This window comes from Eublepharis macularius, chromosome 1 (genome assembly GCF_028583425.1).
Source record: "Eublepharis macularius isolate TG4126 chromosome 1, MPM_Emac_v1.0, whole genome shotgun sequence".
Classification (NCBI taxonomy): Eukaryota; Metazoa; Chordata; class Lepidosauria; order Squamata; family Eublepharidae; genus Eublepharis; species Eublepharis macularius.
Window position 1 is genome coordinate 248,472,554 of NC_072790.1, and position 17,617 is coordinate 248,490,170.

The following is a 17,617-nucleotide window of genomic DNA, read 5'->3' on the forward strand; positions in this document are numbered from 1 at the left end:
TGGTTGCCGCCCTGCCCCGCCCCTCCACTTCTCGCCTCAGCCCTGGCGGCCCACTGTGGTACCGCGGTGGCTGTGGCAGCTGTGGCAGCAAGCTCCGGCTATGCCGGAGGGGCCTGCAACTGGGTCATGGGGTGCAGCAGCGGCCTCCCCACCCTCCATGTCGTCTGGCCATCTGGTGGGGTAAGTGCCGGCAGGCTGGGGTCTTGGGTGGGGGGGTGGGGGCCCAGCCAGTCTGAGGGGTGTGGGAGCTGCCCCTTGGACACCCCCCTTGGCATTGCATCAGAGCTGGGGTCGCTGGCAAACATCCGGGACAGGAAGTCGGCATTGGCGTGTAGTTTCCCCAGCCAGTGGCATATCGTAACGCTGAAAGATAAAAGGGACAAGTACCATGTCAGTACCCTGGTGTTATGGTCTTTCAGCTGGGATATCCAGAGGAGGGGTGTGTGGTTCGTCACGAGGGTGAATGGGTTGTTTACAAGGTAATATTGAAGCACCCCGACAGCCCACTTCACGGCCATGTCCTCCTTCTCGACGACAGCGTACTTCCTCTTGGCAGGCTGTAGCTTCCGGCTGATGAAGAGGATAGGGTGTTCCTGGCCTTCGTAGTCTTGGGGCAGCACAACCCCAAGGGCGGTTTCCAAAGCATTCATCTGGAGGATGAAGGGGCAGTCAAAGTCAGGGTTGCGGAGGACGGGGACCTTTGACAGGGCAGCCTTGAGGTCCGCAAAGGCAGGCTGCCATTGGGGCATCCACTGCACCCGGTTTGGCTAGTCCTTCTGTAGGCAATCGGTGAGAGGGCTGGCTCGGCTAGCGTATTGGACGATGAATTTACTGTAGTAGCCCACCAGCCCCAGGAAGCCCCGTAGCTGTTTCTTGGTCATTGGTTGGGGGCAGGCCTCCAGGGTGGCCACCTTGTCGGGTAAGGCTCTCAGCTGGCCCTGCCCCACTAGGAAGCTGAGGTACTTTAGCTCCTGAAACCCGAGTTAGCTTTTCATGGGGTTGGCCTTCAAACCCGCGTCCCGCAGGGCCTGGAGAACCTGCAGGAGGTGCCCGAGTTGGTAGGGCCAATCCAGGCTGTAGACGAGGATATCGTCTATATAGGCAGTGGTGAAGCCTTGGCAGTGTCCATGGGCCCGGTTGACCAACTGCTGGAACGTTGCGACCGAGCTGTGCAGCCTGAAGGGCATGACTTGAAATTTGAACAATCCCTGAGGCGTGGCAAACGCAGTCTTCTCCTGGTCCCTTGGGGCCATGAGGACTTCCAAGTACCCCTTTGTAAGGTTGAGGGTGCGGAGATAGCAAGCGGCCCCGAGCTGGTCGATGAGCACGTCGGCCCGGGGCATGGAGTAGGTGTCGAATTTCACCACTTTGTTGACCTCCCGGTAGTCCACGCAAAAACGCATGGACCCGTCCAGTTTTCGGACCAGGACGACAGGGCTGCGCCACTTGCTGCAGGACAGCTGTATCACCCCAAGGTGCAACATCTCGTCCACCTCTTTGACTATGGCACCACTGTTTCTGGGGGAGCGGCCACCAGGTCGCCCAGGCGACCTGCCCGGAGGCCGTGGGGATGGCATGTTTGATCACGGTGGTACGCCCGGGCCGGTTAGAGAAGCAGCCGGGCATGGCATGCAGGAGGTCCTGGAGTTGCTTCCGTTGTTGCGGGTCCAGTGCCTCGTCGATCCCTGGGGGCACCACCTCGAGGTGACGGGTTGACCAAAGGAGGTCCCCCTCTGGGGGTTTGAGGGGGTTGTCGGCCAGCTGACAATCCCCCACAGTCCGCTCTCTCCACTCCTTCAAGTCATTGATGTGGAGGCGCTTGACCTGTCGGGGCATTGCCCCTCATTGGACGTTGTACGAGTGGGTTCCCAGTACCCGGCTCACCCAGAAGGGCCCTTGCCAGATGTCCCCCTGCCTCAAGGTGCCGAAGATCCATCGGTTGACCAGGACGGGGTCTTCGACCTGGAAGGTCCATAGCCGGGTTCCCCGGTCATAGCGGGCCTTCTGGGCAGCTTGGGCAGCCGCCAGGTTTCCTCCGGCCAGGGTCCAGGCTGTCTCTAGTTGGTCGTGGAGGTCCCAGACATACTTGGGGGCAGGCTGCCCCTGCTTGGGTTGATGGGGAGCCCACTGTCCCTCCACTACCTCCAGGATCCCTCGCATGTTGCGGCTGTAGACCAGCTCGAATGGGGTGAACCCAGTCGATGCCTGTGGGGTCTCCCGCACTGCTAAGAGCAGGGGGTCGATGAACAGGTCCCATTGGGTGGGGCAGTCATGGGCCAGCCTTCGTAGCATCTGCTTCAGGGTCTGGTTAAACCATTCCACCAGTCCGTCGGTCTGGGGATGGTATATTGATGTGAATATCTGGCAGATACCCATGGTGCGGCACAGATGACGGGTAACCGTAGCAGTGAACGGAGTGCCGCAGTCGGTAATTAACTCTCGAGGAAGCCCCACCTGGGCGAAGAATTTGATCAAGGCCTGTGTTACCCCCGGGGCCTGCATGGTTCGGAGGGGAATGGCCTCGGGATACCGAGTGGCATAGTCCATGAGGACGAGCAGGAACTGGCAGCCCCGAGCGGTCCGGGGCAGAGGTCCAACAAAGTCCATGGCCACCCTCTTGAAGGGCGTGTGAATTATGGGCAGAGGAGACAGCGGCACCCATGGGGGCAGGCAGCCCGAGGTCCGTTGGCAGGCTTCGCAGGTCCAGCAGTGGATTTTCACATCCTGTGCTACTGAAGGCCAAAAGAAATGGGCCAACACCCAAGTTAGGGTGTTGTTCGGGCCCTGGTGCCCAGCCCAGCTGTGGTCGTGAGCATAGGCAAAGACCGTCCCTAGATACTCCTGGAGAACCAGGAGCTGTCAGACTTCTTGACCTCTCGCCTTCATGACACGGAACCACACGCCCCCTTCCTGGATCACCCGGGGTAACCTCCTGGCCCTTCTCTCGTCCCTCACAGTCCCTTCACTCACCACCACCGTGTCCCAGAGGCTCTTGAAGGTTGGAACGGACGTCTGTCGGGCTGTAAATTCTGGATCCATGTGTCCCGTTACAGACTCACACTGGCAGCATGCAAGGGAAAACTCCCAAGTTGTCCGAGCAGGGCAGCACCCAGTTCCAAGGTTCAGGCACCAACTGGGCACACTCACGGCTTCAAGTCCAAAGGGGGATTCCAAAAACACATCCACAGGAACAGGCCAAGGTCAGGGACAAGAGAATCAATTCCAAACACAGCAGCAAGGTCAGTAGTGAGCGGACTCGTTGCTTCCACGCAGCCACTCCCTCTTCGGCTGCTTTTAAGCCTCACAGTGCTCAGCACCTGCCAGCTATCTCAGTCCTGCTCCTGCGAGCACTCATCATCACTAATGATGCTGGGCCGGTGCTGTGCTGCTAGCCTGGCACTGCCCCTTCTGGCTTGGAGGTCTCTTCTAGCCCTCCTTTGGCAGCGCTCCCGAGGCTCTGGTGATGAAGGGGGAGAGCTGGCCTGCACCTGGCTTTCTGTTGCCAGCCCAGGGCTGGGAAGCTGAGGAACCGATGTGCTGGGACCTGGCTGTGGATCAGTAACTGAGCCTTCAGAGCCTGCCTCCTCCTGCAGTGCCTCTGCCACTGGCTGTGGATCTGGGTCAGGTTCACCAGCTGCCTCTTCCTCAGAGGAGTCCTCTGAGTCTCTCTGCTCCACTGGGCCAGGTTGGTCCATGACACCATGGGCCAGTCAGGCAGGTCCAGGCCCGTGGTGCGGGCTGACAAAGGGGCAGCGTCCTGGATGTCCATGGGTAGGGCCTCGGCCAGGGCCTGGGCCGCCTGCAGATGGTGGTGGAAGCATGGCACATCCAGCCCCAAGAGGATGGGGTAGGGGAGGGCCGTGACCCTAGCCAGCTCCACCTCGCAGGTCTGTCCTTGGCACCTCAGGGGGACCTTAACTACGGGGTAGGTCTTGGAATGCCCATGGAAGCAAGCCACCGTTGTGGTGCGGATGACGGGCAGGCCAGGCGGCAACACCTGGGTGTGGATCATCAACACTGAGCTACCACTGCCCAGTAGGGCTGACAGGCATCTCCCCACCACTTTGACTAGCAACAGCAGCGGCGGGGGTTGTGGGGGTCACGCCTTCACACGGAATGCTTCTTCCCAGCCAGCATTGCACTCCATTTGGGTCAGTCGCATATGAAGTGGCCTCGCTGGCCGCACCTGAAGCATGGGCCCCGGTCCTTGGCCTCTCGGCTGGTCCTCGGGGCGAGGTCACGACTGGGTCCTGGCAGGGGCCTACCCCACATCCCCTCATGGGCCGGTGTGGGCATTGGACCCCTGGGCAGCCTGGGGTATGGGCTGGGAGTATCCCTGGCTCCCTGTCTGGCCCATCCCGGCTGGGGAGCCTTGATTGACCGTGGGGGCGGTCCCCTGGCCCAGTCCCCCGGGCCGGGTTTCCGTCTGGGGTCCTGAGGGTCTGCGGCCACAGTGAAGTTTTCCAGCAGGGCTGTGGCCTCCTTCAGGCCTGGGGGCCAGCTACAGGCCACGCACTGGCTGGCCTTCGGGGGGAGAATGTTAAGCAACTGCTCCAAGACCACCTGGTCGATGATCCTCTTTTCCCCCTCCATCGTGGGCAGCAGGCAGCAGTAGGTGGCATCCCGCAGGGTGTTAACTAGGGTCCTTGGCCGGTTGACCTTCTGGTAGGTGAGGGCCCAAAACTTCTGCCGGTAGGAGTCAGGGGTCACTTCATAGTGGTTCGAGGATGGCTGCCTTCAGAGCTGGTAGTCCGTGCTCTCCTCCTTGGCAGGGCCTTCAGGGCAGCCTGGGCCTCCCCATCAGGTAACGCCCAAGGATGAAGGCCCACTGGTCCTGGGGCCACCAGGCGGCCTCTGCCGTCTGCTCAAAGGTTTCGAGGTAGGCATCTATCTCGTCACTCTCCCTCAATTTAGTCAGCTGGAAGCCCCCCCGGAGGGTCCTGGAGTTGGGCCCCACCAGGCCACCCCCCAGGTCCTGGGCCAGCCCCCAGAGGAACAACGTCTGGGTCTCTTGCTGTTGCGCCGTTAGGTCCTGGAGGAGGCGCACCTGCTGTTCAGCCATCCATTGGCCCAACTGGCTCAGATCCACTGAGGGGGTGGAAGAGGCCTGAGCAGCGGCTCTGGCCATCGGGGTGGTAGTCTGGTCCATCGGGTCTGGTGCGGGGTCTGGAGCACCGGACCCAGGGTGGCAGGCCTGTAGGTGGCCAGGTGTAGGTAGGGGTGGGGCCTTGTCCAGCCAGGTGGTGTTGGCAGGTGAGGCAGGCTCACAGCGGGCTCAGTGCCTGCATTCTCCACCACTTTGTCATGCTCATGGGCACCCCCTAGCGGCGATGGCAGAGACGGGTCTGGGGGTGGCATCTGCGGCTGGTCTGTTCTGGATAACCTGGGTAGGCCGCCAGGTTGGCCTGGGCCAGGAGGCAGTCCCAGGCCGATGAGGGCTCCCCCTTGTTGGCCTCAGAATGGATGTGCCCGTGACTGAGCTTGTTTGGTTCTTCTGTACAGGGCTCCACCCGGCCTGCTGCCCCTTCAAGCTCAGGGGCAGATTGACCTCTTTCCTCCTCGGCCTGGGTCTGGAGCCCTCCCTAAATACGCCCTCCTCTTAGGGCCAGCTCCACCCCTTTTCCCACATCCTCACCCCAAAATCTACTGCCAACACCTGGGCCAGGTGTGGCCACACCTGCTGGCCCCATCTGCCCCCAGGCGGTTGGCTGCTTCACCTGGGTTCCTTCCCATTCCCTCCCCTGTCACCCTCCCCTCTCCTGATGGGCAGGTGGATCTGCTTCTCCTTGGCGAGGCTGGGCGGGGTGGCTGCTGGCTGAGGGAAGGGCCGGGCTGCCCTGCCCCTGCCTCTCCCATGGTATACCTGGCGAGCGCCGCCCCTCCTGTGTCGGGGTGCCTGCGCTGGTGTCCCGTTGTGGTCTGGCATCCCCAGCGGCTCCTCCTGGACCCTTCCGTGGCCTCTGGCCTCTGTCTCACCGCTGCCCTGAGGCTAGGCCGGGCCGCCACCATGGTTGCCACCCCACCCTGCTGCCTCTCGCCTCAGCCCTGGCAGCCCACTGCAGTATTGTGGTGGCTGCGGCAGCTGCAGCAGCAAGCTCTGGCCATGCCGGTGGGTTGCAGGGTGTGGCGCCGGCCTCCCCACCCTCCATGTCGTCTGGCCATCTGGTGAGGTAAGTGCCGGCAGGCTGGGTCTCGGGTCGGTGGGGTGGGGGCCTGGCCAGTCTAAGGGGTGCAGGAGCCACCCCTCAGACATAAATTATCTCCCAAACAAACCTCTGGTATTTGTTTAGGGAAAAATGGAACTATTCATGTGGCTTTCACAGGGCTGTTGTAAGTATAAAATAAATTAGAAGATAACAATGTAATCTACTTTGTTCCCCATTATATGTGTTATAAATATAATTTGGCTACAGTTTGCACAAAGGGATAGTCAGTCCTGCTGTTGTTGTATATTTAGCATCTCCTCCTTATGTTAAAAAATTAAAAAGGGGAATAAGGGGAAACACAAAGATCACAATCAGATATCTAGAATAAACTCTATATTCCACTGACCATACACGTTTCATCCTATAAAACCTTCTTCAGTGGTCTTTGATAAACGCTACACACCCTTTGTCTATTTATGACATAAAAACCTGACTAAAGCAGAATTTTTAAAAAATTGCTTCAAGCAGTCATAGAATGGGTTAATCCACATATAATAAATATCCGTCCCAACAAGTACACTTAGATTGTGAAAAGAAAGGACGCTGTTATATTTAATATCCTATCTATCTCAGAATCTGGTGTTAGCAATCAGACCTCCTCATGCTAAGAAGGCAGTTTATGGATGGAATATCATATACACCCCTTCCTCATATATCATAAATTCAAGGCACTGCCTGGCAGATGCCAACCAGACAGGAGCCTGGAAATTTACCGGGAGGTGAGTCAGAGTGGCTGGGTAACCAATGCCCAGGGGATGAGCCAGGAAGCTCCTGACTCATCCCCTCAACACTCGATCTTGTTTCCTCTCACCTATCTATCCCAATCAAGCAACACTCAGGCTATTCAGCAAACCTGGTAGCTTTTCCCACCCAGTTCTAAAAAGGTCATCAAGCACTTTTAACACCTATAGTCCACCTTAGGAAACCTCTCCTAAGTCCATTGTCCACTTCTGGAGACAACCATTAAGCCCTTCTTTGGGGGGAAAAGATGTCAGCTTGCACCAGGGACCATTTCACTCTATAACTGGGCACCCTCGCCATGTTCTCAGTGTGTGTGTTATGGATCCAGTCACGGACCCCCAAACCAGTTTGTTTCTTCTTTTCTCCTTGTGAAACATTGGTCATGGGCTGCCACCTCCATGAACCTCTGTCTTCAAGACTCGTAACAGTTTCTCTTTAATAAAAAAAAACCTTTTTCCAGTTGAATATTTGCCTGATTTATTTGAGAGTTCTGTAAGGGACTAATCCCCTTGTCTCCTTGCTTGTCTCCTTAAAGCTAATTCTCCCATCTAATTAAGGAGACCTCCTATTCGGGTAATACTGGGTTTCTTGCCAAAGCCTCCTGGGTAAACTTAATAGTCAGGATATCCTCTTAGGGATTCAAAATTGGTTAAATTACAGGAAGCAAAGAGTGGAAATAAATGGACAGTTTTTGTAAAAGAGGGAAGTAAGCAGTGGGGTCCCACAAGGGCTGATTCCGCACTCATTGGATAATGCACTTTCAATGCACTTTATCAATCGTTTGAGGTGGATTATTTGTTCCACACACACAAAAATCCATTCCAAATGATCTATAAAGAGGATAGGAAGTGCATTATCCAACGTGTGCGGAATCACTCAAGGATCAGTATTGGGGGAATTATGGCAAATGGAGTTCAGCTTAGGACGTTGCAAAGTTGGAGAAAGTACAGAAGAGGGAAAACAGGATGATTAGGGGGTTGAAATTAGGGTTGCTAAGTAAAATTCTCTTGATTCTTCTTTGCCGAATTTCACTCTGAAATCCAGCAATCTGTTTCTATTCCTCAGTTTTGAATCAATCCCTCTTTCATGAACAGGAAGATTTTGATCTCTAAGAAGTAGTATACTTATTAATTTATAACAAAGCCCATTGTGGGAAAAATTACAACGGGCTCTAGAAAGGTGAGGGAGAGCAGGCAGGCATTCACTCCTCCTCCAATACGTATTCCAGCTGGTGAAGGAGGGGTGGGGTGGGCATTGTCATCTGCTCCATGCGTGAACTGCCTGATCTCGGCCATGTGAAGGGGTGGTGGGCTTTGCTAGCTGCTCCATGCATGATACATACCAGGTAAAAGAGGGGCATTGCCTCCTGTTCTGTGCTTGACTACAGCTGTGTGAAAGGGGACAGGCATTGCCACCTGCTTTGAGCCTGATCCCATCTGGGTGAATGTGGAGTGGGCACTGCCATCTGCTCCCCACTGAGTGAAGGGAGGAACAGGCTTTACCACCTGCTCTGCTCCTGATCCCAGCAGGGTGAAGGGGGTGCAGGCATTACCACCTACCTTGCTCCTGATTCCAGCAGGTTGAAGGGGAGGCAGGCATGCTGCATGCTTGGCTCCTGACTCCAGCAAGGTGAAGGCAGGGTGGGAATTGGGTCTGCTCAGTGGCTTATTCTGCTAGGTTGAAGAGGGAGGGCATTGCCACCTGCTCTGCTCCTTATCCTAGCTGGGAGAAGAGAAGGGCATTACTTCCTGTTCTGTGCATGATCCCAGCCAGGTGAAGGCTTAAGATGGGCATTGCCACCTGCTCCACTCAAGATCCCAAATGAGTGATGGTGAGGGGTGGGCATTGCCACCTGTTCCCCACCAATACCAGCTGGGTTAAGTCAGGGGAGGGCATTGCCACCTGCTCCACTCCATAGTAGCACCCATAGTAGCACCTTCTGGTGCCCTCCATAGTAGCACCCACCAGAGTATAAAGTGAGTTGTCTGAAATATTCAATTATATAGTAAGATAAGCACAACTGAAAAACTAAGAACAGAGTAAGTCGTTAAAGAAAAAAACACAAGCCAGGACTTGTCTGAACAGATGTTTGCTGCATCAGACTGCTTTTACCCTTTCTATCCTGTTACAGTGGCACAATAAAGGCAGAAACCCACAGCTGGGAAATCTACAATCTACACTCTCACATGGTTAAAAAAAATAAATTAATGGGAATCAAGGTGAATTCCTGTTTTGAGAGAAGAAAAGAAAATAAGAGGGACCAATTGCTGTATCTAAAAAAGGAAAATTCAGAAAAAGAAATATCATCCCCTGGTTACTACCCCAGTTGAAACACCTTCCCTATGAGGAAAGGCTGTGACTTTTCGGTTCAGAAAAAAAATTACTATGAGGGAACATGATAGAGGTTTATAAAATTATGCATGAGGTAGAAAGAGTGGATAGAGAGAACTTTTTCCCCCCCCTCTGCCACAGTGCTAGAACTCAAGGGCATCCATCAAAGATGATGGGCAGTAGATGAACAAAAGGAAATGCTTCTTTACACAACAAGTGACTAGGATGTGGAATTAACTGCCAGAGGAGGTACAGATGTCCATAGGCATAGACAGCTTTAGAATTCTGAAGTCATAGAATCATAGGGTTGGAAGGTGCCCCTAGAGTCATCTAGTCCAACTTCCTGCACAATGCAGGAAATTCACAACTACCTTCCCCTCCATGTAGCTCCTGCTCCATGCCCAGAAAACACTGACAGGATCCCTATCCAAACTGGCCTGGGGAAAATTGCTTCCTGACCCCAAAGTGGTGATCAGCATTACCCTGGGCATGTAAGAAGGGGCCACGAGGTCTAAGCACTGCTGTAACCCTTCCTGCCCTCCCGCTCATGATCTACCCAGGTTCACAAAATCAGCATTGCTGTCAGATAGCCATCTAGCATCTGCTTAAAAACCCCCAAAGAAAGAGAGCCCATCATCTCCTGAGGTAGTCTTTTCCACTAAGGGACCACTCTGTGAAGAAGTTCTTCCTAATGTTTAGCCCAAAACTCTTTTGATTTAATTTCAACCCATTGGTTCTGGTCTGACTTCTGGGGCAGCAGAAAATAGCTCTGCACCATCCACCCTCTCTATATGACAGCCCCTCAAGCACTTGGAGATGGTTATCGTATCACCTCACAGCCATCTCCTTTCCAGGCTAAATATACTAAGCTCCTTCAACCTTTCCTCATAGGAAAAGGTCTTCAGACCTCTCAGAGTCAAAGTGAACCTTCTAACAACTATCTCACTGAGAGGGAGTCTTGGAGGCAAGGTCTATCACTGGTTACTAGCCATGGTGATGAAAGGGAATCTCCACATCCAGAGGCAATCAATGTCTTTAAAAAAATAAAGATTTTATTTTAAAAGAAAAGATATAACAATAGAAAGTGCATAAAAACTTATACAGGCACTTTATTTAAAATTAGATTAAACTAATAGGCTGATTCCGTACATGTTGGATAATGCAATTCCAATCCTTTTTATAGATCATTTGGAATGGATTTTTTTGTGTGTGGAACAAAAAATCCACCTCAAACTATTGATAACGTGCATTGAAAGTGCATTATCCAACGTGTGCAGAATCAGCCATAGAAAGATACATTCAGAGTATGTAACAATGCAGCTAAATTGTATAATTGCACTCATTCCCTCTCCTTAGTTGCTTATACTCAAACTTAGTATCAACAATTTTTAATTAATCATTTCTCCTGTGTTTTATCTTTGTATCTTTGTGTCAAGTTAATTTAATTTATATCAATTTATAATTGATATAATTTGAATGTTATTATTATTAGTTTTAATCCAAATAATCAAATAAATTATCCATTTTTTCCAAAATTCAGCTATTGATCTATTATGCACATACCAAGTTAATTTGGCCATCGATGCATATTCATAGATCTTATCTATCCACTCTGACGTGTTGGAGCCCAGATTTGTTTTCCATTTTGTAACATTATTTGGTAAAATGTTTAATAGCATATTTTTTCAGATTTAGCCGAAACCTGAGCTTGAAAATCTTCTGGATCTCTTCATGCATCTTTATTCAATATTTTCATGCTTTATTACATGTCCACCACATATGATAAAATGTTGCATCTGTGCTTTGGCGATCAATGTCTGTGCCAAGAGACAAGGTCAAGGGAAGGCCTCAGCCCCTGTACCCTGTTATTGGCACTCCATAGTGATTGGCTGGCCACTGTGTGAGATAGGGTGCGGGACTAGATAGACCACCCACCTGATCCATCAGGGCGCTTATGTTTTTATCATTTTAGGCCTGATCAGAGTAAACCCTTTCCATACAATGTATCTAGCAACAATGATATATGTTGGCAGGAGACAGATTATCACCTTCAGTTTGAATATTACAAGCTCAATGTGCTGGGGAGTTGGCCAGCAAAGTGAGCAAGGGCAGAGCTCCTAGTGTTGCATATGACTTGTTTTCCAGAGGACAAGACAAAATGTTCAGGATGAAATCCAAGCAGGGGCCCCTGAAGTAGCAGGAATTTCCTTTTGACACTCTGGCATGGGAGCGGCCTGCAGAGAGAACATTGATTAAAGGCCTTATGCCTAAAGACTTCAGGAGCTCCCTCACACTTATAGCCTTAAGCAATGATTCATGTTTGCTAGACAATCACATCAGGCCTTAAAGCCTTTTCCTTCAGCAAGGAGTGAAGGAATGGGCAACGGGCAGATGCCCTAGGCCCTGTAATGGAAAGGCCCCCAACCACCCATGGCCTGCTTCCCAATGAAGGGAGGAAAAGAAGAAAAAGAATGGACTTCTGCCACCACTATTCACACCTGGCCCATTTGGGGATTAAGCCACCTACTTGAGGTGATAGCTATGTATGCCTGCTCAGTCTGGAGCTTGAACAGCCAGCTCGGCAATAATTGCTTGTACCTACTCCATCTGGGGCTCAGACAGTTAGCTTCCACTGATGGGTTCCATCTGCCAGGCATGGGACAAGGCCTCTCTTTGCATGGCTCCAGAAACCATAGAGTTTCCAGCAATTCCTAGAGCTACCCTTTGTCACTTCCAGGTTGCATCTAGAAGTGATGTGTTGATGTTGCCAATGTTGCCAACATGCACACACACCTTGTCCCCACCTCCAGCCATCTCACTGCTTGCCAGGCCTGGCAACACTACTGTGAGGTACATCTGGCTGGCTTACAGCAAGAGGGACTGTCCCAAAATCACCAAGTGGACCTCACAGCTGAGTGAGAGTTTGAACCCATGGTTGACACTCAATCCATTAAAGTTCTCTGGATCATAGGTCTTTAGATCCCTTCAGTGGATATGTAAATTGATTAAACCTCATCTCAAAAAAGGAATCTTGATCTCATAAATACATCAAGTTTCTCTTTTTTTGTGTGCTTGTACATAACTAACATGCAAAGAAAAAGAATAATTGGTGGAGTAAAAAATGGGGCAGGATGTGTATATGCCAATTTCTGGAGAATTTAAGCCAGAGGTCAGATGCAATACAAACAAACAGCCAAATAGATTGGGAGAACTTCATTTATCTCTAATTACAGCTTGAAATTACAAATTCAGATGTGTTGGCATTTTGAAAAGGAATATTGAAATTTGTGCATTCCAAGACAAAACAGGTGATTTGCTTCCATTGTAGTTTGAGAAGTCATGCTGCAGGTACATTTCTGATCTGACTCAAGTAAAATTGGATAGCACTCCTGATCATGGCTGATAATATCATACAATGAGGGAAGTCTGCAGGGTAAAATATGCTCACCCTATAATATGAAGTTAAACACCTTCCAAAATGCCATAGGAGCTTTGAGATATTTAGCAAACTAAACACTCAGAAATGAGTCATTGAGTTAATGCTCCCAAGAGATAGTATAAAAGCTCTTGCCCCTTGCCACAATCTCCACAACGCCGCTGAAGTTCTCTTGCTTGCTTCTCTTCTGCTTCCTCTCTTGGTAAGTCCATTGTAACTTCTTCTCATAGTATGTACAGCAAGAAAGCAAGACAGAAACCCATGGAGGAAGTTAGGAAGTTCTTTGGGGGAAAATATTCTAAAGAATTTCAAAGGAATCAAAAAAATTGTTTGATAAGGTTGCCGGCATTTCTCATTTGTGAGCATTTATATCTGAAAGAAGGAACCAGAGAGCACCTAGAGAGAAAATGATGCACAGGGAGAAAAGAAGGAAGTTCAGGAGATTGTCGGTATAATGTACAGTTGTATAGTTATGTAGAAATGTATGGAGAAAAAAATACATGCTGCGTCTCCACAACTTGAGACATGAACAAGATACAGGATGGCCAACTCTAAGATGACGAATTCGTGGAGATTTTGGGTTGAGCCTCGGGAGGGTGGGGAGTAGAGGGAAATGAGCTTTGTATAATTTCATACACTGCAAAGCTACCAGTTCCCCAAGAGGAACTGATCTATGTCATCTAGAGATCAGTTGAAATTCCAAGTCATGCCTGGGTGTTGGTAACTGTAATGAGATGCATTTGGGATGTCCCACAAAATCAGTGTTCACCTCATTATAAAATCAATAGGCAATCTTAGGCAAATTTCAATAAGTTATGTCCTCTTCTAGCATAGCTCTTTCTCAGTCATAAAGAGCTATCAAAATCAAAAGAAGTCCAGTAGCACCTTTAAGACTAACCAATTTTATTGTAGCATAAGCTTTCGAGAATCAAGTTCTATTCGTCAGATGCATGGTACAGAAACTGGTCAAATATAGAAGAGGAGGGAGGAGGAGGGGAGGAGGGAGAAGAGGCAATTAGGGGGGGAGGGGGAGGGTGCAACCAAAACATTCCTTTGCTAGTAAATGTAAACATCTCCTTTTGGTGTTGGGGTCAGTTGGAGTTTGCCCTGTTAGTTTGTAGCAGCAAAACCAATTCTAATGCAGTATAAGCCTTCGATAACCACAGCAGGCTTGAGGTATCTTATATAATGAGTTTGAAAATGGCCAAAAGTTCAGTGGAGCTCAGTGTTCATTTGTCCAATACTGTATTTTTAAAAAACTTATGTTAGATCAAGGAATAAATAGAGGAAAGGAAAAATACATTACCAACATATGTATAAAAAAAGTAAGTCTGACTGAGTTGTATTGTCGAAGGCTTTCACGGCCGGAGAACAATGGTTGTTGTGGGTTTTCCGGGCTGTATTGCCGTGGTCTTGGCATTGTAGTTCCTGACGTTTCGCCAGCAGCTGTGGCTGGCATCTTCAGAGATCTACTCCTGGCATCTACTCCTGAGTAGATACAAATGACCTACATCTTTTCCACACTGTGACACTGAGAGATCTCTGTCTTTTGGTGCTACACCTCTGAAGATGCCAGCCACAGCTGCTGGTGAAACGTCAGGAACTACAATGCCAAGACCATGGCAATACAGCCCGGAAAACCCACAACAACCATCTGACTGAGTTCCATTGGATTTCCTGCCTGGGAAAAATGTTTATGCTTGCAACTTTAATTGGTTTACTCCTTAACATTTCACAATGACCCTGCCCATGTTGAGCAGAACCACAAGTGACAAAAGGCACAGATTGGACACTTGTCAGCTTCCCTCAAGTTTTGATGGGAAATGTAGGCATCTGAGGGCCAAGCTACACATGACGAATGACACTTGAACAGCAAGTGGATTGAGTGGAGGGCAAGTGAACAGGGAGAAATACACTTGCCGTTCAAGTGTCATTCGTCACTTGTAGCTTGGCCCCTAGTCTTGCAGCTTGGCTCTCTGACTGCTGTCCAATGGACTTTCAACTGTCACTTGTCCAGCATTCCGCCAAACTGCCTACGGGCCAAGCTACAAGTGACGAATGACACTTGAACGGCAAGTGGATTGAGTGGAGCGCAAGTGAACAGGGAGAAATACACTTGCCAATCAAGTGTCATTCATCACTTGTAGCTTCGCCCTACATTTCCCATCAAAACTTGAGGGAAGCCAACAAGTGTCCAATCTGTGCCTTTTGTCACTTGTGGTTCTGCTCCCAGTCTGGGCTTCCTGACTTGCTGTGGCCACAGTTCCTGCTGTGGTTGTTCAACATCAGCAAGAAATGTATGGAGAAAAAATGCATGCTGCGTCTCTACAACTTGAGACAGCATCATGAACAAGATACAGGATTGCCAACTCTAGGTTGTCAAATTTATGGAGATTTTGGGTTGAGCCTGGGGAGGGTGGGGCTAGGGAGTAGAAGGAAATGAGCTTTGTATAATTTCACACCCTGAAAAGCTACCAGTTCCCCTAGAGCAACTGATCTATGTCATCTGGAGTTCAGTTGTAATTCCAAGCCACGCCTGGGTGTTGGTAACTGTAATAAGATGCATTCGGGACAACTCACAAATTCAATTTTCACCTCATTATAAAATCAATAGGCAATCTTAGGCAAATTTCATTAAGTTCTGTCTTCTTTTAGTATTATTTATTTTGCATAATTTGTTCTGGCTTTCTCAGTCATGAAGAGCTATGCAAATCCTTTCCAATATTCTTTAAAATAAATCATATTTTGGCAGAGGGGCAGGCTGGAGGTATCTTGTATACAGTTAAATTTATGAGTTTGAAAATGGAGCTGTGTTCATTTGTCCGATATTGAATTTTTAAAAAACTTATGTTAGATCAAGGCACGAATAAAGGAGAGGAAAAATGCATTACCAACATGTGTATAAAAAAGTAAGTCTGCCTGAGTTCCATTGGATTTCCTGCCTGGGAAAAATGTTTATGCTTGCAACTTTAATTGGTTTACTCCTTAGCATTTCACAATGACTTTTCCAATTTTTTTGTAATATAATTCCAGACTCACCTCCAACTTCTCAAGATGTCTTGCTGTCCTCCATCTTGCGCTGTCCCATCCTGCACTCGCCGACCTTGCTGCTCCCCATGTTGTTACCCAACCGGTGGTCTGGGCTCCCTGAATTGCTGCGGCCCCAGTTCCTGCGGTGGTTGTTCAACATCAGCAAGTAGCCTCGGCATCTCCCCGTGTGTGAGCAGCGTGGGATGTATCTGCCAAATCCCACCATCAGAAGTTTGCATACAACCACCTGCTTGTATTGTTACAATCCCAGGCCCCATTCTCGCTGCTTCTTGTGAGCCTGTTTGTGTGGGAGGGTACACTGCCTGTGGTGGTAGCTGCTCTAAACCATGCGGTCGCATCTGCAGCTCCCCCTGTTAAGCTGTAACGGAATCTTCACTAGAATGGAAAAGGATTCGTTGGTGCTCAACGGCATTTCAAAAGCCCCCGACCACTCACATGTTACCATGAATTTGTCTTCTCTCTGCCCTCCCCTCTAAAGATTTCTTTTCAAGCTTTATTTCATTTACCTACACATATGTTGCTTAGGAGACCAGAGGGCTTGAACATCTTCCCTCTGAGACCTCTAAAGGTTCCAGGAGCTCACAAAACTCTTCCTGCTTAAACTCTCTGAGTAACTTATGTCTATCTCTGTATCCATTTGCAGTCACACTTTCAAGTTATCGCAGCTAGATGAGCAGTGGAAAAGCCACTGTTGGCTGAGCAAAGAATGTGTGTTTGTCATCCATGAATGTGCTTCCCTGCAAATGATGTCACTCCTTCTTTCTTTTCATTAAAGCTTCTGCCTGCATCAAAAGTTGGTCTTTGTGGATTCAGTTGCTTGTTATTTCTGAGCTGCTTAACTTTCAAGCTTTTAGAACATCGCGGTCATCCAGTCTATTAGTGTTACTACAGGAACCACCTAACTCAGTGGTCAGTGACAATGAAGTTTCATAACATAGATAGGAACATTCCTCCAGCTCAAAGAGCTTTCCCAAAGTACAAGGAGACGTTCTTCAGTAGATTCCTCTTCCTCTTTATTTCTCCATTTTGAGAGAAACAAACCTCAAGACTTCATTTGTGCACCTGAATTGTAATGAAAGGTAGGATAACTTTATTTACCCAGAAAGAGGGGGGGAAAGTAGGGATGAAACTTTGCCAGTTAGAGGGTGTTTGTGGGTACAGTAGAGGTGAGCGAAGGGACCAGATATGTTCATGGGGAACATGGTTGGGTGAAATTGTGTAAACACCTTCAAAATGGAATCCCTATCACACCTGATACAGGCTTCTAATTATATCACACCAGACCATTCATGCCTTTTCTGACTGGAGCTTCGGTCGCCATCTTGACAGCTACTGTTTGTGCCCACTCCATCTGGGGCTCAGAGAGCTATCTTCCAGTGATGGCTCCAATCCATCTTGCATGGGGCAAGCATGGCCCATTGCCTGGCCCTGGCAGTGATTCTGGGCCCCAACCTGGAATTTTGCCTAAGGTCCCAGAATCACTCAGGCCCAAGCTACAAGTGACGAATGACACTTGAACGGCAAGTGTATTTCTCCCTGTTCACTTGCCCTCCACTCAATCCACTTGCCGTTCAAGTGTCATTCGTCACTTGTAGCTTGGCCCTAAGACAATCTCTGTCCTTCATACTGGGAATTCACAGGTCCAGACGAGCTTTTCCTTCTCCTGACCTGAACCTCAGAATAACAGACTTTTTGGTTCAAGAGAAGGCAATGTATGTTTTTCCCTGTCTCCCCTTTTGACTAAACAACTAACAAGGGTAACAACAACAACAACATTTGATTTATATACTGCCTTTCAGGACAACTTAACCATTCAGAGTGGTTTACAAAATTTGTTATTACTATCTTCACA